The 23,522-nt window shown below is 36.6% G+C and overlaps 1 protein-coding gene and 1 long non-coding RNA gene across 3 annotated transcripts in view; both read left to right on the plus strand.

The window, feature by feature from the left end:
- The window catches only part of DPYD (dihydropyrimidine dehydrogenase), a 758,429-nt gene that overhangs the window by 702,838 nt on the left and 32,069 nt on the right, over nucleotides 1-23,522 (plus strand). The gene's annotated exons all lie outside the window — the stretch shown is intronic.
- On the plus strand, nucleotides 1,123-2,955 carry LOC119467651. Its single transcript, XR_005196198.1, has 2 exons — nucleotides 1,123-1,992; nucleotides 2,303-2,955. It is a non-coding gene; the product is annotated as an uncharacterized LOC119467651 (long non-coding RNA).

The raw sequence follows: 23,522 nt of genomic DNA on the forward strand, positions 1-23,522 counted from the left end.
AAAAAAAAAAAAAAAAAAAAAAAAAAAAAAAAAAAAAAAAAAAAAGTGACAAAATAGTTTTTGTTATGTAAAAAATGCAAAAAAAGGTAACCCTAGAAACTAAAATTATTCCATTTTGAATGATCTTTCTTCATTGCTAGTTTTGTTCATGGATTTCATTCCTGTTAGGACCTGGATGCCTGTTAGGACCTGGTGTACTGCAGTCCCATTCTTCAGGAGTCTCTACTTTGAACTCCTCAGTAGGAGCACCTTGATTTCACCTCTGTATTGAGTCATATATGATCAGGTCATGAAGACTGACATTTGTGCTCAGGTTTCTTCAGATCCTATAAACATCCACACACACACAAATAGTTGTCTCTTCAGCTTCTCAGTGCTCTTGACCTTCTCAGTGTATTTCAGTTGTCTTGCTCTGACATATAGCAGGGACCAGCAATCCATGCTCTTTGACCTTCCTGTTGTGCACATCCCATAGCACTAACCTTTCTCAGGTGGAGGTAAGAGAGATATTAATGCCCTTTTTGTGACTGCTATCTAGCAAAGTTAGCTGATATAGTGGTGCCTGGGTGTTATTACATGCATGAAAAGTACCATTCTCTTCAAGATATTCTGTATGAGGATTATTGCAGGGAAACATACTGCACATATTACCTCACTTGTTTTGCCTAAAGTTATGAAATATGACTCACTAAGAATAGATGAAAGCCAATAAGGATGAGTACCGTATTATTGTGTTCAACTTTGACCAAAAGCCAATTTAGGTTATTTCAAGTGACTAATTACATCGGACCTGTAGCCTTCCTTTTTGGGGGTATATTTTAGTGCTTTGAAATTTTGGGAATACAATCAGGAAAGAGTGTCTTCTATGTGTAAAGTACTGCCTTAGGTACTTTATAGGAAATAGAACTTACTAGTGTATTCATTTATTCCAAAACACTGTTCATTCTTAAAGCTTGTCATAATGGTTTTCAATAAGTAATAAGCGGGCATGTAGAAGTTAGATAGGTAGATGATAGACAGAGGAAGGGAGGAAGGAAGGGAGAGAGGGAGAGAGAGAGAGAGAAAGATAAGAAAAGAGAGAAAGAAAGAAAGATCAGATGGTAGGAATTAGAGTGAAAAAAATAAAATGGGCACAGAATGGAGTTAGTATCTATGTGTATATAAGTAGTAAGCTAAGTATTATCAGTAGTAGGGATTATATCCCTAATAAAGGGAGGCTAAAAATAAGACTTTGAACTGCCTGCAACTAATGCAAAGAGTGGAGCAATCACGTATAGATCACATATAGACCACAATACAGGTTTAAACCAATGGAAAAAGCAAAGCACTTCTCTTTCTGGTAGGAATCCCTCAAGAAATGTCTGATATGTCCATACAAAGGAGATGTTTTGTTCTAGAACTACATCTCTGATACAAATGCAACAACAAGTTTTATACTGTAGCAGTTTATACTGTCTTTTTTCCACTCTTAACAGTGGCAAGAATTTTGCAAAGGACTGTCCAGCTAACTAGATCTCTAAAGATCTAGCTTAAATTTAGAACACCAGAAGTAAAATTTAGAGCATTCAGAAAAATGTATCCTTCAAACCATTCTCCTTAAATATTTTATATTCACATCTATGTTTGATCAACACTGGGTGGCAGACAGCATGAGAGTACCCTCCCTGACCTGCAGTGAAATTTTCCTATATTGCTATTTAAAGGCAGTTCAGTGCCTTTTTACTTTACCTTTTAATAGAATATCTATAGGAAAGGCTGGGCATTTAGAAATGTCAGGATATGGACCAGGAGAATCCTCATGAGTAGAACCAACATTCTGTGTAAAGATAATCCTGAGTCTATTTAAAACACACTGTGAAATGGGTAATGGAGATGTTGAAGATGATGACATGAAGATGCAGTTTATAGTCACTGGGTGCAAACAGGAGTTAAAACTGCAAAGTATAATGAAAAAGCAGAATAAAAATGCTACAATTGGATGCAATGCCAGTAGTGTCAGGAAGCAGAGAAGAAGAATTGTTTCTAAATGAAGAAATTCAGTAATACATACAAAGAGCCTTTGAGCCACAATTTGATAGAGGAGCCATACTTCAGAAGGTGGAGAAGTTCAGGAGAATTCAGGGTTGCACAGAATGTGCAGAAAGAAGACCATACATGCACCCAATGCTGCTGACACTTGGGTGGGGGACTGCAGAGTTGAACTAGGTCAGGATGGTAAAAAGATGTTAATTATAAGCAAACAAACCAAGGACTTAATAGACAGGGATAAAGGGGTTGTTGTTTATTTTGTGGGCTATTTAAGGCTGTCTAAAAGAGATCACCATCTTATGGTGGCATGTTAAAGAGTAATTTGAGTGGGGAAGCCTAGAGTTAAAAGAGACTAAGAAACTATTGGAATAGGCTATGTGAGATAAGTTCAAGGCCTGAAACCTGGGCAAGAGTGATGGAAACGAAGGGGAAGAGTGAGTGAGAGAAATGGGAGAGGGAAATGACTGGCTTGGTGACCCACTAGGGGCAAGAACAAAGAAGTCAGAGGTCACACAAAGATTTCTAGTCTCTGCAGCTGTGTTACTATAGACCAATGATCGTGACAAGGAAGACAAAGATGGAATACATGAGGCAACTGAAAATTTGAATCTAGCATTCCACAAATGACCATCTTAAGAATACAGCAAGGCTGGGCATGGTGGCTCACACCTGTAATCCCAGCACTTTGGGAAGCTGAGGTGGGCAGGTCACCTGAGGTTAGGAGTTCAAGATCAGACTGGCCAACATGGTGAAACCCCGTCTCTACTAAAACATACAAAAAATCAGCCAGGCGTGGTGGCACGTGCCTATAGTCCCAGATACTTGGGAGGCTGAGGCAAGAGAATTGTTTGAACCCAGGAGGTGGACGTTGCAGTGAGCCAAAATCGTACCACTTACTCCAGACTGGGCAACAGATCAAGACAACATCAGAAAAAAAAAAAAAGAATACAGCAGGACCTTTTAGAATGAGTATTTTCATATTTCCAAGAACAACTATGAACAAGCTCTGCAAGGAACAATGTTGCAAACTCTGGCTTGGACAAAGTTTAGGCGAGCTTCAATGGGAAAGGACAGTAAAATGGTATTTTTTGTCACTCCTCCATCCTCACTCCACATTTCTCTCTTTCCCTTCATCTCAATTGATATTATTCTACAGCATACTGTATTAAAATATTGTTTCAGGAACTACTGAGTTTAATGTTTAGGAGAAAATCAAAAAAACAAAAAATACCTCAGTAGCATCAAAGTTGGCATAGCATAATTCCAGACTTCTGCTCATTGTTGAAATAGAAGGGCTTCCGTTCACTTTGCAAGAGTCTGATATACTGCAGTGTTCCTGCCATGCAGGCAGGCAGCAATCCCTCCCTGAGTCCCGTAAGAGCACTTTACATTTTCTTCCCATCTTTCAGCTCATAAACATGTTTCTCTTCAGAACACACACCATATGCCATTGGAAAAGGGCTGTAAAGTTTTATAGGTATATTTGAGAGTGTTATAAGGGTATAATAAAGCAAAACTAATGCAAAGGAATGAGAATTATTGAACAATGGAATTAAAATATTAGGCACAGATAACTCTAACCACACTCAGCTTCTGTTTGTGTAAGTCATAAAAACCCAGAACTCTTGTTTAGTTCAAAGATGTGAAGCCTTTGAGTCAGGCTTTAAAAAACATCAACAATGGCTATACTTTATTGAAAGCATATATTACAGGCATCAGTAAATGAGAACTCAAGAATATATATGTTTCTGTAATAGCCTAAGTAATATATATGATGCTCTACATATTGTGAGGTGAGAAAACTTACTGCATTGCATCTTGTTTGCACTTCTTCATTTTTCTACAGCATTGTTTTTCTAACGGGATTAATGCATTCATTTAATCAGAATTTATTTAGTGCCTGTATCAGTGAAAGTGCTTAAGGATACAGAATAGAAATACTAATCCTTGATACTGAGGAACCTGCACTCCAACATGAACCAACACTTACTCATTCACACGTTTATTAAGCACTCAACAAACTTATTGAGTGCCAACTGCTATATATTTGGCCTGTGCAAGATCAGTAATACATACATAGTTTATTATTGCAGTACATAGAATCATGTGTGGAAAATAATGGCCTCTGTTTAATATACTCTTCCCATAATCCTAGAAGATGCTCAAGGGAGTTTGGCCATGAGTTGGGTATTTCAAAAAAAGAAACAATATAGGAGCTGTAAGATAAGGAAATGGCTCCAGAAATGGAAATGTTGATGGCAAAGTTATCGAAATAACTGAAAAAATCTGTAGCAGATAAATTAGTATTGAAAAGATGCCAGTAAGGGACCACTGCAGAAACGAATTGTTGGGATTTTGAGCCTGATGTGAGTAAAGGAGCTTAATGAGGATGGGGGAAAATGGGTTGCTGATGACCATTCTAGCAACCTTCAAGTTGGAATTTCTAGAATTATTTAGAATGTCACAAAGTAACGGGAAAAGGAATTGGAATGGGATAAGAGGTATTTCTGTAGTTTCACATAAAAAAAGAGTTAGGTACAGAAATGTTGTGTAGAAAGATGAAGCAAGAGTCAGCCAATGAGAGATGTACAACTCTGCACAGAAGCTTTTACTAAACCCCTATGCCTACAAAAATGTAACTTCCAAGACCCTCCCCTACCTGGACCAAGCCAGGCTCTGTTTTCAACATACGATCAGCATTGTTACCCTTCTCCATAAACACTGAGGTCTAAGCAGGTGTTTGTCTGTGGTTTTCATGTTGTTTTCTTCTTTCTTTGTCACACACATCATTCATGGCTTGGAATGTGTTTTCTCTTTATGCTATGATGTCCGGACTTTGCACACGCTGTCAGGCCTTGTTCATGTCCAAGAAGGCCTGCTTTATCCCTCCAATTGGATGTGTTACTTCCCTTCTATTAAACTTGCCATTTTTGACATTTATGCTTATCTTCCCTTTTCTATTAGACTGTAAGCCCTTTGTGAGCAACATCCAAGTATTCTTTATCTTGGGGTTCCTTGGAAAATCTTGCAAAGTACCTTGTACATAAACAGAACTCAAAAATATTTGTTAAATGAGTGAAGGAGTAATCAGGCAGAGCAAGGTACAAAAGTCCTAAAGAAAATCTAAAATTGGAGAAAATTGCAAGATGCTGTTCCCAGGGAATTAAAAATAACTGAAATGTAGAAATCATGTACAGAAAACACATTAAAGAGAAAATGAAGTTTTAGCTACCATTCACCCATTTATTTACTCAACTAATGTATTTGAACACTTCTCTGTGACAGACAGTATGCTAATAATATTAAAAGATTCTGTCCTAGGCCTGCGGGAACGTCCAGTACTCAGTATAGTATAGTAAATACTATGAATGGCTTAATCTCAGGTGTGATAGAAATGAGCCTCAGCAGGGAGTGCTTCCTGGAGAAGGCCATATCAAGGTGGGACCTAGGACATAGTAAGCATTCACCTATTAAATTACACTGGAGGAAGGGTATATAAGACCCAGCATGCACATGCATAGACTGAGGGGCATCATATGTAATGGAACATTTGGAGACTACACAGAATGTGATTTGGTAGGAGCTTGAGTGGGAACAAGTGGAGAAAGAGGCCAGGGAGGCAAATCCAAGCAAGTGCTTGCTTTGTTAGGATCCAGAGCTTTCAATAAGACATGTATATAAAAATTCCTTATAATCTATGGGTAATTAAAAAACAATTAGGTTGGGAACAAGTGTCAGATACATCTAGAAGTTCCACTTAAGCAAGTTTATCAAATACTTGTATATAGAGGTTGGATTCACCACTTCATACCACATCCATAAGAATGAGAGCCAAAAGAACAGTTCTGGAAAGAGCCTCACATGTACAGTAGATTTCACTCTTTTTTATGATTTTTTTTATTATACTTTAAATTCTGGGATACATGTGCAGAATGTACATGTTGGTTGCATAGTTATACATGGGCCATGGTTGTCTGCCGCATCCATTCCCCCGTTATCTACATTAGGTATTTCTCCTAATGCAATCCCTTCCCAATCCCCCCACCCACTGCTATCTCTCCCCAAGCTCCCCACCCCACAATAGGCCTCCATGTGTTATGTTCCCCTCCCTGTGTCCATGTGTTCTCATTGTTCAAAACCCACTTATGAGTGAGAACATGTGATGTTTGGTTTTCTGTTCTTGTGTCAGCTCGCTGAGAATGATGGTTTTCAGCTTCATACATGTCCCTGCAAAGGACATGAACTCATCCTTTTTGATGGCTGCATAGTATTCTGTGGTGTATATGTGCCACATTTTTTAATCCAGTCTATTATCGATGAGCATTTGGGTTGGTTCCAAGTATTTGCTATTGTAAACAGTGCCACAATACACGTATGTGTGCATGTGTCTTTATAATACAATGATTTATGATCCTTCAGGTATACACCCAGTAATGGGATTGCTGGGTCAAATGGTATTTCTATTTCTAGATACTTGAGAAATGGCCACACTGTCTTCCACAATGGTTGAACCAATTTATACTCCCACCAGCAGTGTCAAAGCATTCCTATTTCTCCACATAAATTGAGAATCTCTGACAAGTCAGATAAGAACATGGCTGAAGTTTATCATTATACTACTAATCTGAAAAGTTTTACTTTTGTAATTAATTTTTGTACTCAGGCAGTAATCATCTCAAAAGAAAAGAATGATATAAATTATTGCTAAACTAAACAGAGTTAACTATTTTAAACTATCTTAAAAGTACCTATTCATATAAAATAATTTATTGATAGCAAGGGGAGAAATGCCAGATGTAGGTGATGGGGAGGAAGGCAGCAAATCACACTGCCACGTGTGTACCTATGCAACAATTTTGCATGTTCTTCACATGTACCCCAAAACCTAAAATGCAATAAAATAAATGGGAAAAAATAATAATTTATTGCTTTCTTAGTACATTTAGACTGCTCTGTGAAAATATTATAAACTGAGCTTATAAACCACAGAAATTTATTCCAAAATATAGGTGCTAACAGTTTTGGTGTCTGGTGAGGGCCTATTATCTGGCTCCTAAACAGCCATCTTTTCACTATAACTTCAATGATAGAGAAAGGAGTCTTTCTAAGGTCTTTTTCATAAAGGCATTAATCTGATTTCTGAAAACTTCACCCTCATGACTTATCAGTTCCCAAAGGCCCACCTCCTAATACCATCACTTTGGAGGTTGGGATTTCAATATATGAATTGAGGGAGGACGCAAACAGACCACAGCAATTGCTTCTCTGGCTTATTCTGGCCTATTCAGTAAATTGAGTCTCACACTCCAGGCCTTTGCAAATATTCAGCATTGTTATAATAATTATAAGTACTAGAAAGTTATAAAACTGGAATTTCTTTTTAATACCTTTTTACTAAAATCGACTTAATTTTCTATAACAAATGAGATGTTGGATAAGAGTGACAGAAAATGAATCAGTAATGGTGTAATGCTTTTTTTAGGTTTGTTTGCTGAGAAAAATGATCTCATGTGGTCAAGATAGTCTTTTTAAAACAATATTCAACCACATAAATAGAGGACATGGTTGTGTATGTTGAGTCTCCATTCGCGGGCAAATAGTCCTTATCTTAGTCAAAAATGGAGGATTATTTTAAAATATTTTTGAAAATCCAGTTGCCACTTCAGAGTCCTGAAACCACTGATAACTTCTCAAAACAAGTGGCTTATTTCTTCCCCACTAGTTAGTTTATTAAAAAAGAATCCTTTAAACCTTTTTAAAAGGTTTTAAAATTAAATTAACATTCTAAAGAACAGTTTTGAAGTTTCGGTTTTACTCTGTTAATTCAGTCCCTCCAGATGTTATTCAAGGTGAACCTAGAGTTTTTCTTTCACACCTACTAGGAAAAGTAAGTACTCTCTGATTTCCCGTGTTAGAACCCACAGATTTTTAGAGAATATTTATGAACCCCTTGGTTAGCAGATAAAAAGAAGTAAGTGACTTTCTTAAATTCATAAAGAAAAGAAAATCCAGAAAATCACTATGAGAAGATCAGATAAACTATTCTCTGTGTGTATGCACAAATATTTGGGTTGGGATAGATCACCTTGGGTGTGCAAAGATGCAGGAAAATTTTATTAGCATCTAACTTTCCTCAGTGGACTTCTATCCACTGAACCCAAACATTGTGTTCCTAATAGCTGGCCAAATAGGAAGGTTAAATTCCAAATGGACAGTGGAGGCTATATTCTTTCATCCTTGGTAGACACTAAAGAATGTCAAAAGAAATAATGTGAAATGCAAAGCACACTGACCCACTGAACCCTTGCTTGGAATAAATCTAGTCCTTTTGTTTCCTTGAACTGTTTTTTTGTAGCTCTCCATGTTTTTAAAATTACTCAGAAAAGTTACTAAAGTCATAATGTTGAAGCATTGCAGATGAGTTAGCATGTCTTTCTGCCTTATCTCACAACAAAGTATTAAGAATAAATAACCTAAGAGTTAGGAGAATTATTTTATTAGGGACTAAAATCTGTCTGGTCAAACTAATGACACAGTAAAATACCAGAAATCTGTACTATTTAGAGCAGGCGAGGGCATTTGCTCTGGTAAAATGATCAGGAAGAAGTCCATTAGGAAATTTTCCTCTGGTTCCTACAGAACAGGCCTTGTATCATTTCAAACCATAAATTCACCAGTTAATCAATGACTTTCACGCAGAAATCAAGAGTGCAAAGTACTCCTTCCAAAGTTGTTTAATGAAGCAAAATCCATGGAAAAGTGAAATGCAAAAAATAAAAATAAAAATTACAGTTTAAAATGCGGAGAGATAGAACTTCCTTCACCATGGCAGACCATATTTGGCAGGGCCCCAGATTCATTATTGCACATTGACCTGAATCATCCAGGCTACTTCTGTATGCTGCAGGGCTCAGAACCTGCACAGTCTTCTGATAACTCAATAAAGGTGTCTGTCTAAACACAGCAGCAGCTAAAGAGGAAACTGGATATTTCGGATGTTGTAATGAAGCTAACAACAACAAAAAAAAATCTGTTAAAGATTAGATAGACCATAAAATGATTTGGGAAAGATAAATGAGAGAATTAAAACAAAAAGTAAATGTTCATATGCATTCATATATATGTGGCCATGTATATTTTCTTAATAAATGTTCTCATCTATTTTTAGGCCTCTAGATTGTGGATTTTCTTACATTCAAAGAACCAATAAAGAAAAATTGTGTAAATAATCTAGTATATAAATATGATGCCACAGAGCATACATATTTTTCTTCATATATTTACTTTGTTTATCAGATTCAAAGGTAAGAGAGTCCTCTGGGCTATTGAAGGTACTATATTTCAAACCCAACTCAGATGAATTTTTACCGTTTTTCTTATATTTATTTGATAGTATAATACCAATTTCGGAGGACAATAAAGGACCAAGTCTCAATGAACTAGTTAAATCCAATCTTAATGGTAGAAGCAGGATTTATTAGAAAAAATAAATTTTATCTGGAGGAAGTGTGATAAACTCTGTGTGTGTATATCTTAGTACTGGCTGACATATAGAGTAAATATGTTTCTTCTACATAAGAATACCTGATTTTCGGAATTCAAATGAGAACCTACAATGTTATGGTTAGCATTAAGGTTTTGAGCCCCATCCTGGCCAACATGGTGAAACCTGGTCTCTACTAAAAATATAAAAATTAGCCGGGTGTTTGGCACGCACCTGTAGTCCCAGCTACTCAGGAGGCTGAGACGGAAGAATCGCTGGAACCCAGGAAGCGGAGGTTGCAGTGAGCCAAGACTGCGCCACTGTGCTCCAGCCTGGTGACAGAGCAAGACTCCATCTCAAAAAAAAAAAAAAAAAAGATTTTTGAGCCTATGTTTCATCAGCTGAAAAGTGAGGTTTTGCCTTTAAAACTTAAATAAATGTGTCAGGATCATGTTTTACTATTCCCTGGCCACATGGTGGTTAACCTTTACTTTAAAGATAATAGAGGATGGCCTGATCTAACAAGGTCCAAATATAGAAGAAAAATATCTGAGAGTATAGGCAACCTTATATTTAATTTGACTAATCAGAGCAGTGCAATTGAGGACTAAAAAGTCAATTACATAAAAGAGTCATGAAGTGATCATCCACTAGTCTCCCCAGTAGTCACATTCTTCTCAGGTCAACATACAGTTTTATTGTCAATATTTAGAGAAAAAAAAAAAAAGATAGCAAGGAGTAAAGAAGGGAGTTTCTTTCTTTTATTTTTTTTTAACTAAAGAGACTAAGTGACATAAGGAAAGATTAAAGCAACATTTTTTTTTTAAAGAACAGTAGACTGTTTCAACAGTTTACTTGTTTAATATCTTCAGTCATGTAACAGGCTGACGCTAGGCAATACCATATGGTAATTATCTTTGTACATATAGGAGGAAATAAGATCAAATTGGTTATAATTAAGTTAAAGAGGTTTCATTTGAAGAATTCTTAACCATTCAGATTAAGAATACTAGAAAGAATAAGGAGCAAAATTGCAAAGTCTCTGATGGGAGGTCTTTGAAATATAAGTATATGACTCTCCATTCTAGAATATTCTACATTTACTGCTTTACAATTATAAGTTGAATGGATTCCATAGTTTTTAAGTTTTATAGCCTAGTACTTGTAAATACTTATTTACTTGACTAATCATATTTATTCCTAGCCCCATCACTGCCACAAAAACAAAATAAAGCATCCTTCCTATAGCACAGGCTTCTGAATGAGGTCTGTCTCCTCTTTAAGAATTATTCGTGGTTCCCTGATAAAATAATACAACATGGAAAACCCAGCCTCCAATTTAATAATCACCAATCTTTCTAGAATTATCTCTCTTTTCATCCATACTCCAGCAAACATCCACAAAGGAAGTGGGCTACATGAGGCTAATTGCTATTCCTCAAATGCATTCTGCTTCCCTTAACAGCATTCCCATTGCCTTGAATGCTATTTATTTCGTCTCTGGTACAGAAAACATTGCCATCCTTCAAAATTCAAGTATCTTGGAAAAACTCTCCTTGATTTCCCATAATAGTACATTCCATGCCCTGCTCTAGACTTGAACCGTGTATGTTAACTTCCCTAGATCATAATCTGCTTGCAGACCCAGGCGAGGATGCTGTCTCTCTTATATTGCCAAGCATGGTACCTGTGCTATAACGGCCCTCATTGAATTACCTTGCTTACAACATGCTGAACTAATAGGTGAAACCTCATTTCAAGCCCAAACCAACTAGGTTTATTTTTTAATTTCAGCCACACACAAGTCCCAGGATCTCACTCTATTTATAAGCCCATGCTTGGGCTAATTCCTTGTCCTGGATTTGGAGTTGGGCTCCTTCTTCTGTATTATGTTCAGCTCTTGTAGAATTTATAAGGACCTTGAGAGCAAAAAGTGGTTTCCTTTCCAACAGTTGTTATGTGCATCAACCTATACAAGGCTGCCATTCCTGCACCCGAGAAACAACTGGCCAGAAGTGACCTCATAATAATTTTTTGGGAAACATGTTTTTTGGGCACCTGCAGTATGTTAAAAACTATCCCATACCCTGAGGATAATTTAGTGAACGACAGTATACTTATATTTCACTGGAATGGAGACAGATAATAAACAAAATAAGTAAATTATAAAGTGATATTGAAAGTCAGAAGTGCCAAGGGGGAAAAAGTCATGGAAGAGGTACAGGGAAGGCTAGGGAGTGGCAGGAGGCAGGGAAGGATTTTAGTATCAATGGGATGATTAGGAAAGGTCCCACTGAGAAGGTAATATTTGAATAAAGGCTTGAAGAAACAATTTCTTGACAGGAGATTTCTCTTGGAAAGGTAGCAGGTCCTCAGCTGCTCAGGGGCTCCACTGCTTTGCATATGCACCATGGCACTAGAGCAGGGCGATGCTGAGTTGACCTTATTCCCCTATGACAACATCATACCCAGAGTAAAATAAGTCTCTATCCCTGGTTTATTGTCAAATTGTGAAATACAGAAAGAAAAGAGTAAAACCTGAGTTATTTTATGATGCCCAGACAGCAAACACAGTGTTATTTATTACTTAGAACTCTCCCCAGAGATTAATCAGGATTTAATATCCCTAGTTGAATAATATGCTCAGGCATCACCATTAATATATACTTAGACACTTGGCATTCCATTTTAGTAGTTTTACAAACATCTTTAGCAAAGCTAACAAACAATGTGGTCCCAGATTATTTTCTCCCTAAAGACCCTCCATATTTCTTCAATTTGCCAAGTTCACACTGCTTGCAAAAGAAGCTTCGCACGTACAGGAAAACATGGAGGGCTTAATATGTGCCCCATGGTTTTTATAGCCATACTACTGAAAACGTGGTTGGGGGTGTAGAGGAGAGACTCAGAGCATTTTCCCATTTTCCTATTGACAGGAATTGGCTGTTTTGACAAGGGAAAGTCGTGGCATAGGATTTTTTAGATAAATTAACAGAATGAAAGTGCTAAATTAAAATTGCAACATTGATTTCCTTTTTAGCTCAGCTGTGCATTATATAAAAGGGTCAGGGGAAGGATTTATTATGGGCGATGAGTCTCTGTCGTCCACTAAGAGACTGGTGTATAAAATAAAGTTGTCCATTTCAGACACCCTTTGTCTTCAAGGAAAGCTGTGTAGGTGGCCCACGGGTGGCAAAGGCACTGAAAGGAAATGGAAATTGATCATCGGTCCTGTTAGGCTGATTCTCTGCATGTTCAATTCATATCCTTTTGAAAAGAAGAGATTAAGATGAAACCTCATTGAAGAATACACATTTTGAAGAAAATAGAAACAAAGGTTCTGCAAGGCTATTTCAGTTGGTGTCAAATGTGAGAACAAGGCAACACAAACTTATATGAAGAAAGGGCATTAACAAAATCCTCAGACAAAGAGGAGCTAATAGCAAATATATGCAGCCGTCTTTGTGGGTGCTCACAGGAGAAGTGGTACAACTTGATTTACAAAGGGCCTGGATAATTATTTGTTACTTGGAGCCAACCCTGCCTCTCCCTCTGCAGAGGGCAGGCACTGACCATCTGCGGGTCTTCGTTTTGCTTTTGTGTGGATAAGAATTAGCCACACTTCTGCATCTGGTAAGCTTTGCATGAAGAGATGTTTGAAGCACTGGCTTTGTTTTGTTTTAAATCTTTAAACTGCTCCCTCAGCTTCAGTCAGAGGATTACTGCACATCTAACCACGAATAAATTGAAATATCAGCTGAAGACAGCGCATGTTGCTCACTGGTAGAATAATGGGCGGCAGGTGGTAGAGGGTTTTGTTTTCAGAAAAGCACAGGAGGCAAGAAGTGACAAGAGTGATTTTGTAAGAGGGCTGAAACTGTCAGGATGAAGTCACAGGGGTCAGTAGTTCCTGAGCTGACCTTTTTAAACAAACCCTGAGAAGACCTTTTACTGGATCCTCACAGCAGTAGCACATTCATGCCAGAAAGGTTGGTCCTCCTTCTAGATATTGAGAGTCCTAACAAAAAGCGTATTTTCCACGATAGGGCCCATATTCACTCACGTGATAGCCTGACACTCCCTCTCCTGTCAGCCCGTGGCACACAACCCTAACTGCTCACCTGCTCCACCACACACGCCAGCATCTGAGCTATCCCTTAACACTTTTCTGCAGTCTTTGATATCTTCCTGTCAAATCACAGAAATCGAGGGACTGGGCTGCAAAAGGGGACACTGGTGTGCTAATTTCCATGTCATTGCTTTGGATGGTTTTCTAGCACAGAGAACTGTTACCTGACTTCTGGGGATATACTGAAGTGCTGAGACCCATTGTAGATGGCATAAAAATTCACTTCTTAATATTCATAAGCCAGAATTATTAAATGTGCTGGTATATGGCTTTCTTTTCAAATATTATTCTGTTTGAACTCTGTTATGTCACTAGAAGTCACAATAAATCACATACCTAGTATGCTTTCTAATGACTGCTTTCTTTCAGAATTGCCAATACCTGAAGGAAAGAACTTTTTGTCCCCACAGCCTGTGAAAAAAATGAAGGATTTTCTCCCTTCATCATTAAATATTATATTATCATATCCTCTTCCATTAAATTTTTTTCTTTCCTGTTTGCAACTGGCACAGTAATTTACTCATTAAACATCAATCTTCACATGATCTGCTCTAAACCATCAAAATATGAGTTATTAATGACAAGTTTTTTTGAAAGTTTGGAAGCAAATAAATGTGATTATAAAACTTAGAATTTTTTTCTTCTGTTTGGTTCTATGTACTCCTCTAAACTTCTGAGTCGACAGTAAGAGGGAAATTTGGTGACTGATCCTTTAGATAAGAGTTAATTTTTGAATCTGGCAGTAAAAATAATTTAAACAAAGCCCTAGAACCCGAATCTCCTTTTTAAGAATTGATTCTGTGTTCAGTACTCTTCAATGGGTACTGCTGTTTCCAGGCACTTACACAGCAATGCAGCTTATATTGTTGGACCTACTTTTTTTGATGCCCTCCTCAGTTCCTGCCCCATGCAGAAGCCAGGAAGCATGGAATCTATTTTATAGTTATCTCTTGCTTTCTACATGTGTATTTTTAAATGGCTCTGTTTGTTGGAAAAGTTTCTGGCTTGGAAAAAAAATGTGCAAAAGAAATGGAAAAAGCTTTCAAGCAACAGATTAAGGGCAGGGTGGGAAACAAAAGCGGGAAAAAGAAGATGTTATCACAATAAAATCTGAAGGTTACATAGAGAGCTCAGGGTGCCCAGAGTCCAGGTGGAAGACCAGCCTGGACTGGGAGGAGATGCGCTGGCCTCAGGGATGTCACTTCTCTGTCGCATTAGCAAGGTCAGTCTTGGGAACATCCAAAAGAACAGGAAAAATAAAACAAAAGATAACATTTGAAAAGATCAACAGATATATACAATTACAGTAAAATCTCAAGCAAAAAGGAAGCAAAAATGTATTCTATGAAAATGAAAACAGAATTCTTCAATTCTCTACTGTTACCTCAAACACAGGAGAGAATTAAAGAGTGAAAAAGTGTTTTATATAATTCTTTGGTCAGAAAATCTAGAGGGAGGAGTAATTTCTTATCAAATAAAAACTACTCAAGTTGATTATGTAATCAGTAATCATCAATATATTTGGAAGCAAATTTTAAAATTTATTATTAAAAAAGATATCAGGCACAAGTGATTTCACATTTGAATAGCTGATAGTTTTATCATAATTTTTATGTTATTTAAACAATTACAGGTTATAGAAAGATACAAAAAGTTCCTTAATAAATTTATGAACCTTGACTAACTTTAATGTTAAATTCTAACAATAGTACAACCCAGAAATTTGTAGACTATAATTATAGACCATTTTTCACTTACGAGTAAAGATACAAAAGTTCTAAACAAAGTACGATAAATTGCATCTTTGACGCTCTAGCAACACTAAAAGTTTCTTCCAATATGTATACAATGGATTATCTTTCTCCTAATTGTCTCTTTATTAACTTTATAGAATGATGTGAATAAACCTTAGGAAATTAGTTGAATCAGTATAAGAGAAACATGACAAGAGTGCTTGACCCAGCTGCCTCTAAATGTCCTCTGCAGTTATACAGCAATAAAAAAGCTGTGCTTTAGTGTATGGTTCTGAAGTGATCTTCTAGTGAAGATTGTTCAGGGAGTCTTTCTTCATCCATACATGTACATGTAGTTGAAAGCAGCAGATAAATAAGTGACAGTAACGATAACGCATTCAGTCAATCAATCAATAAAGGTTTTATTTTGGAAACTTTGTAGTGTTAGCACATTCAACCTGCCATGCTTTTATCCCAGGGATGTGGAGTTGCTTTTTTTTTTTTTACCTTTTAGGCGGAGTCCAGCTCTGTCATCCAGGCTGGAGTGCAATGGTGTGATCTAGGCTCACTGCAACCTCCACCTCCCAGGTTTAAGCAATTCTCTTGCCTCAGCCTCCCGAGTAGCTGGGATTAAAGACACACACCACTATGCCTGGCTGATTTTTTGCATTTTTCATAAAGACGGAGTTTTGCCATGTTGACCAAGCTGGTGTCGAACTCCTGACTTCAGGGGATCCACCCACCTCAGCCTCCCAAAGTGCTCAAATTAGAAGCATGAGCTACCGCACCCCGCCTTGCCTTTTTATGCATTTTCTGAGGTAGGTATCTGAAAACAACTCAAATTTGTTTTTACTATAAAACATTGCATGAAGGAAATTGTGTACAAAGATTAATACTGTGAGAAAAGCTACCCATTTCCATAGCAAATTCATGATTTGTCATTTTATTTATATATTTTTAGTTCATTTTTGGGTTTTGTTTGTTTTTGAGACAGAGTCTTGCTCTTCTGCCCAGGCTGGGGTGCAGTAGCACAATAATCTTGGTTCACTGAAGCTTTGACCTCCTGAGCTCAAGCAATCCTCCCACCTCAGCCTTCCAAGTAGCTGGGACTACAGGCACATGCCACCACACCCAGCTAATTTTTGTATTTTTTGTAGAGATGGGTTTCACCATGTTGCCCAGGCTGGTTTTCAACTCCTGGTCTCAAGTGATCTGCCTTTCTTGGCCCTGCAAAGTGCCGGGACTATAGGTGTGTGTCACTGTGCACGACTAATTTGTCATTTTATATCAGCTATAGTTTATATTTGGACCTCCTAAGCTTGTGTCTTGGTAAGATACATTGTAGCCCCCCTTTAAAAGGCAGCCATAGTGCAGGCAGTTTGGGTATCCTCATTGCATTGGGAGACAGCTAGAGGGATCAAAACCTAAAAAATTGTAGGTGCTCAACAAACATTAGTTTAACTTAAATGTTTAATTTAATTTATTTGGAAAGACAAACTTCTAATCTGTGTTTTTGAATATGAATATTTTCAAATGTATATCTGCATAAATGTATTTCTTCTTTGAGAGCTGTAAATAGAAAAGAACTCACTCTAATAAAAGCTAGCATTATAGTTTTAATTCTTGGAGAGTTAGCATTGCAGTTTAATTCTTGGAAGATATTAATTTGCCAACACCCCATATATACCTAAAAGGTAGGAGTTTTATATTCTTAGGAATAAAATTCTATATCCTCAAACATATGCATTGCTTCGCTGAACTGAATGAACATTTATTTCTTATTATGTATTTAACCATATTTTAGAAGTGGGCCTGAGGTCTACTTGTCATATTTCTGTGTGTAGTCATTTACAAATGCATCGTCCCACAGCACACATTTCTTTGGTATATTTTAAAAACATATAAGGTAACAATGGTGACCATAATACTTATTGTAATTTTCTTCCTGCATGAGTTTTTATAACAATTTCTGTTAGTGTGCCTTTTAGGACAACGCTCTTAAGAACATTTTCCTCATTGTAAAAGTAGTATGTGCTCACTGTAGAAAATTAGGAAAATACGTAAGTATAATAAAACACCTCTTACCTCGCTACTCAGAGATCCCAGTTGTTTGTGTGTGTATGTGTCTGTGTATATATATAAACGGTCAGTCTTTAAACTACATTAGGATCGTACTGCATGTACTGCTCTAATCCTGCTTTCTCTTCCACTTAAAAATATATTATGGAAGCATTTTACATACTTCTTTTAATTCTCCTAAACGTGATTCTCTTTTAAATGGCCACCTGGGATTTTGAAGAGTGAATACCAATTTACTTAATTTGCTGTTTTATAATTTTAAACAATAAAATCAGAATCCATGTTGATGACAAACTGAAGAACTCACAGAGGCCAGTGCTGGTACTCAAGGACTTTTCCCTCAAACACAAAATGCTACAAGACCATAAGAAGGAAGTCAAAGCAAGAGAAGACCCCAAATTCAGCACCCACCCTTTATTCTGTGTGTTAACACAAAACATTGATGAAAGCAAGTGAAGAGTGAGGCTCCCTATATTGTCCTCTGTGTAATAGAACCCACACCATTGTATAACCAGTAATGGCTTCTTTGGCTATAACTTAAAGACATCCTATTTACACTACGGTCCTTTTTTCAGTTGTGAATAGATTGTGTTTAAATTATAAACTTGGAAGGGAAAGGTAAAAGGATTATCCAGTGTGAGAGATGAACGATGAAAAGCACTAAAGCCTTTGTGATCAGAAGGATAAGTCTCACAGTTCATCTGACATAAGAGATGGATTACAATGGCTCTGAAGTGGAAGACAGTTTACTTAGGAATTTTGCAGTAATTTGCATTTAAGGAATGCATTAGTGTATTCACATACACAGTTTCATCAGTGGATGACTAACAGGAATATGTGGTATTAGTTTATGATTTTATGATGGGTTTTTTTCATCCTTCAGGGAAAACTTGCTTTCCTCAGAATATTGGCTGCCATAACCTCCACCAACCATTAAATGATATAATGATGCTGTATTGACACTGTCCTGTGTATCTTTCTCTCTGTGGCTCATTCTGCCCTAGAAAAATATCTCTAAGGGGCAGTGCTAGAATTAACCCCAGCATACTGATCAACAGAAACTTCTAGAAATAACTAAGTCTGTCATAAAATATTTAACTCATACAAAAGCATTCATAGAGAGATACAAGAGGAAAATCATTCTCTTGTAAAATGGTTAGGACATCCTGATTTTCTTCGAAGGAACAAATGTTGTTTATGACATGTTTTCGTTGAATTCACATTAGATGATACAAATACAAATATATAATGTACATATTCTTTAACTTAAAAAATAAACTTTAGCATCACATACCTCTAGAAGAGATATGATTAGGAAAATGGAGTTAAGAAACAACAAAGACACCTATCTCAGAAGTTTTCAGGTATGGACTTAACCCAACTTAAGAACATACAGTGATGCCCACTCTCACTTCTCTTTCTCTGAGATAGTCACACATTGTTTTCTGGGATAATGCTGAAAATGGAACAAGGTTTATTCTTTGCTTGTCTATGATGGTAAATTTTGAAGTTTCATGCATCAAAAGTTTGGACTTTGGTCTGTAGGGTTTTAGATATGATGATGTAATTTCCATGTAGCATCTCCCTAGGAATAATGAGATGCCATTACTCTATTACGGCTACTGACAGTGATGAGAAGACTTAGAACTGAGCCAGTAAGTATTTAGAGAACACAATGCATTTTACCAAATCGACATGCATTTTTTCATTTTTAATACCTCTGAATCTGTTTATCTTATATCTTACGTCTTCAAATTGCCAGATGCTGAATGTGAAAAAGTTTCAGTATTATTTTAAACAATGCATTTCCTTATATTTCCCTCTTTATTGTATGAATAAACAATGCATGGTAACATCTGAAATCTGATGAAATGTAGTTGTGCTTTTAATTTTTAATAAAGGAAGGTAAAATTATTCACTCTTTTTGTAGTACTTATAACTCATATTCAAATATATCAACATACACCATCTCCCAAACTTCCCTAGACAGAGAAAACACATTCTCTTGGAAAGATCTTCCACAAAGGAAATTGAAAGTCTCATCCTGATTCTGTTTAGAAACTTACTTTCTCAAATCTAACTAATGTGATATTGAGCCAGGTGGATTAGTGAATTCCACACATAATCCCCCAAAACTCAATTTATTCATTAAATTCACTTCTTCTTCCTCTGCAAAATGGATTCCTAAGGCTAGAGGACTAACCAGCTAGATCAATTTGTTACCTTTCTTTACCTTTCCTTTCTGATAGTCAATAATGAAAAAAATGTACAAGTCAGATAGAAGCAGTAGCATAAGGGTCCAGATTATCCCTAAATGGAAAAACCATCACTGGAAAACAGAGAGCCCTCTATGCTTGAAATCTTTCTATAGAATTCAAAATATTGGAATAGAATATAGATGTTTTATATATGTGTGTATATATATATATATATATACACACACACACACACATATATATACACATATATATATATATTTTGTATGTATGTGTGTGTATACACACAGTAGATACACACATATTTAATTACACAGTTACCTGTGTTAAAAAGGTTTTGACCACAATGTTCTAAAAACCACTTTTAAGAGGCAAGAATTTGCATATTAAAGTTACTTCTGGGTTAATAGAGATGGGAGAAAAGTTATTGGGGTTTGCAAATTTATTTTAAACAGATTACTTAAAAATACCCACTGACCTACATTTATTCAAAGAAAAACAGTCAACTACAAATGTAATTGTTATTCTGTCAGGTATTTATTAATAGACAGGCTGCTGTCATCTTTGTTTAAATGCTCTAAGTTGACAGAATTTCATTTACATTAATGGGTGGAAAGTCCTTTTCTTACTTGTCCAACAAACTGGAGACAAAGTGCCTGCCAGTGTTTTAATTTCTTTTTCATGTTCTGGTTAGAGAGTGAGAAAAATGCTTTCACTCCACAGTGTCATGAATATGATAATCTATGGAAATCACGGGAAAGCAGGTACTTAAGTTAAGTATATACTGTACTACGGGAATCCCTGATGAATTCAAGTCTCTTCTGTTTAGAGAAGATGTTGTTGCCTGCGAAGTGACAGACTGCCAGATGTTCATGAAGTAGCATGGTAGCAGGCTCAGATCTTAGCATCTTCCCTAACCCCCACAGATGACAGCATCTAGTTTAGGCTACAGAATGGTCTTGCTTTCATTCTTAAAGTGCTAGTATTTACATTTACTCATCAGCTATCAAATCTTCATTTTCTTAATTTTACTTATTTAAACATGTGGATCGCAAAATTACATAACTGTATGAGCAATCCTGACTTTATACAGTGTTTACAGTCTAAATGTGAAATAAGCAGTTCTCCATCACATACAACATACTTAACCCATTGACTTCCCTTATAAGTTCTGGAGAAATTGTTTGCTGAAGGGATGGGAAATGTTTACTTTGTCATAATATTAAGCACACAATAAAATATTTTAAAGCACATTTTTTAAAAACAAATACATTAAAATAGTGTCATTGTGTACATAAGTAATTCACAAAGTGCCTACTGTGTATTAAGCTCTGGCTTCACTCCATATAATTCATATAAATTATATAATCTTTACAACCTTATAAAAATATTATTCCCATTTTGTGAATGAAGAAACTTCGATTTTATGAAAGTTAAGCAAAACTTGACTAAGTCAAAAACCTAGTAAATATGGAGCCAGAATTGGAAGCCAAGCTAAGTTCAAGACTGTACTGTGTATAAATGTATAATTACCCAGTACTTTAATTCATTCAAGAGTGTACAATGAGCCAGGCATTACTCAAGGTTCTGGAGAAATATCAGTAAACAGAATTAGTGAACATTTTATTATAGTAGCTCATACCTTCTATAGGGGTTGGAGATTTTTTAAAATAAGCAAATAAATGATGTGAATATTTTTAAAAAGGAGATGTGAAGAGTGTGACTTGGAAGGCCTACTGTAGATTAAGTGATCAGAGAGTCCCTCTGTGAGGAGGTGACATTTTATGTGAGTCCTAAACCATGTGAAGCATCCAACCATCGAAAGATCCAGATGCAGACCAAACAAAACAGTAAATGTAAAGGACCTATGGACATATGACATTATAAGACTTTTCAAGAATAGCAAGAAGAACAATATGCATGGAGAGTAGTAAGTAAAGAGAACAGTGGTTAAAATATATTGAAAAAGTGGGCAGGAGCCAGGTAACCCTGCAGTCATGGTGATGCTTTCCGATTTTATTCTAAGTGCAATGAACTCATTGGAGGATTTTAAGCAGAGAAATTATCTGTCATCGTTTCTATTTAAGACAACCGCTCAGGCTGCTATAAGGAGGATGCATTAGAGCACGTCAAAATAGAAAGTAGGTATATTGGTTAGGAGGCTGTTGCAGTAGCCCAAGGATGAGGCATTTGAGCCTTGGACTAGAGCAATATCAATGGAAATGGTGAAAAGCAGAGAGATTTGGTGTGTATGTATTACCCAGCAAAGGAGACACTCAGAAGTGAGGTAGGATAAAAAATAGAATAGTGGGGGTTTTGTTTATTATTTTTAAATAGAGATGGTGTCTCTCTATGTTGCCCAGGCTAGTCTCAAACCCCTAGGCTCAAGTTATCCTCCCATCTCAGCCTCCAAAGTGCTGGGATTCCGGGAATAAGCCACTGTGCCCAGCCACAGGATAGAGTTTTAAGAAGGAAACAAGGGTCAACTAGGTTTAATGATGCTGAGAGATAAAGTTAGATGATCACAAACAAAAATGTGGCCACAGGATTTGCACAATAAAGGTTGTTGTTAACTTCATTATGGAAGCATTTCAGTTGTTTGGAATGGAGGATAAATTCCTGAAAAGGGTATGTTGAGGAGTGGATATAGGAGGTGAAGATTTGAGGACAGACACTTAAAAATGCTTAAAAGAGGTTTTTGAAGGGAGGTAGATTAATGATACCTGAAAGTAGCTGTGGGGTCACAGGAATTATTTTATTATGCTTAGTATATCTGTTTTTAGGATGGGAGAAATTAAGGTATAACTGTGTGCCGATGAAAACAATGTAAAAATGAGGGTGAACTGTTGAATAGTCAAAGATAAAAATGACAAGCAAATTCCTTCAGATGATCAGAGAGTATGTGAGAGGGAGTCTGTGAGTGGAGTCTTTTAAAGGACATAGGATAACTCTCTTAGTAGTGGAAGAGAAAACAGAGGGTGAACGTGCAGATGAATGGGATTATTTATGTTTAATCCTATTGCACTGAAGTTATTACATATTCCCTGAGGAAGGAGATCATATCTGTTTTATTCTCTATTACATCTTCAATAGCCAGCCCAAAGCATGTGCTAGACAAATTGTAAATACTCAACAAATATATCTGAAAGGAGACTTCCCCAAGGATGTAGTTGATTAGGTCTTTCCCTCAGTATCTTTTTTTAAAACACCAAAACCCTTACGTATTGTTGTGCAAAACTGTAGCAAATAACCTCAGGAAGTTAATGGCCAATGTAGAGGGAGTACGCTAGGCTTGGAGTTGGGAGATCTAAATTTGAGATGAATTCTGATTTATGGGTATATTCTGTAGCTGCATGGAGAAGCTATTATTTGTGGAGCACTTTGCCAAACATATAAAAGATATTTTCCCATGTCAAATATTTCATACATGTACAGCAATTAATTATATTAGAAAGATCTTTTCTTTATAGTAAAAACACTTGCCCTTGCTTATATTTTCTTTCCAATATAAATCTCCTGCTTAGCATAGAACCACTAAAAATTGACTTTCAAAATGATGATCATTTGATTCCAGTATGTTCTGAATGGTAACTCTAAATAGGGTTTTAGATGGATCAAAATGTCATATTTTTTGGGAGGCCGAGGCAGGCAGATCACAAGGTCAGGAGTTCAAGACCAGCCTGGCCAATATGGTGAAACCCCGTCCCTAATAAAAATATAAACTACATTGGCTAGGAGTGGTGACACATTCCTGTAGTCCCAGTTAAACAGAAGGCTGAGGCAGAAGAATAACTTGAACCTGGGAGGCAGAGGTTGCAGTGAGCCAAGATACTGCCACTGCACTCCAGCCTGGG

The sequence above is a fragment of the Cebus imitator genome, unplaced genomic scaffold (genome assembly GCF_001604975.1).
Source record: "Cebus imitator isolate Cc_AM_T3 unplaced genomic scaffold, Cebus_imitator-1.0 Scaffold315, whole genome shotgun sequence".
Classification (NCBI taxonomy): Eukaryota; Metazoa; Chordata; class Mammalia; order Primates; family Cebidae; genus Cebus; species Cebus imitator.